This window comes from Trypanosoma equiperdum (genome assembly GCF_001457755.1).
Source record: "Trypanosoma equiperdum strain OVI genome assembly, contig: ctg_68, whole genome shotgun sequence".
Lineage (NCBI taxonomy): Eukaryota > Euglenozoa > Kinetoplastea > Trypanosomatida > Trypanosomatidae > Trypanosoma > Trypanosoma equiperdum.
Window position 1 is genome coordinate 2711 of NW_027124631.1, and position 451 is coordinate 3161.

A 451-nucleotide genomic window follows, 5' to 3' on the forward strand; every position below is an offset into this window, starting at 1 on the left:
AAACGAAGAAACCACTGACAGCACCACATATGTGAATAGTTAGAAAAGTTTTTTGAAGTATAAAATGTCTTTAATGGTGCACAACCACTACCATATTGTTTCAAAGGTCAGATAATAAGAGTGCTTAAATAACACATAATTCACCCAAATGAAATAGCAAAAACACGATTATACTGACAAAGAAGCAGAGAGAAAGCAGTTAAAAAGCGCTTTCATGGCAGGAATTATCCAGCTCAAAGCGTTACTGTTGAGAAAGAAAGGCAGATGATTAAAAATAGAGAGTGAAAAAGCAATTGTTTCCACCAGAAGTAGCAATGTTACCTTGTAATTACGAGTCAAATAAACCCCCTCAATTTGGCGAATAATAGAAGAGGCTGAGTACAATAAATGTTAGATGGAATAGATGTATATAAAGGATCTTATGAATTAACAGACCCAAACACCTGTGTCC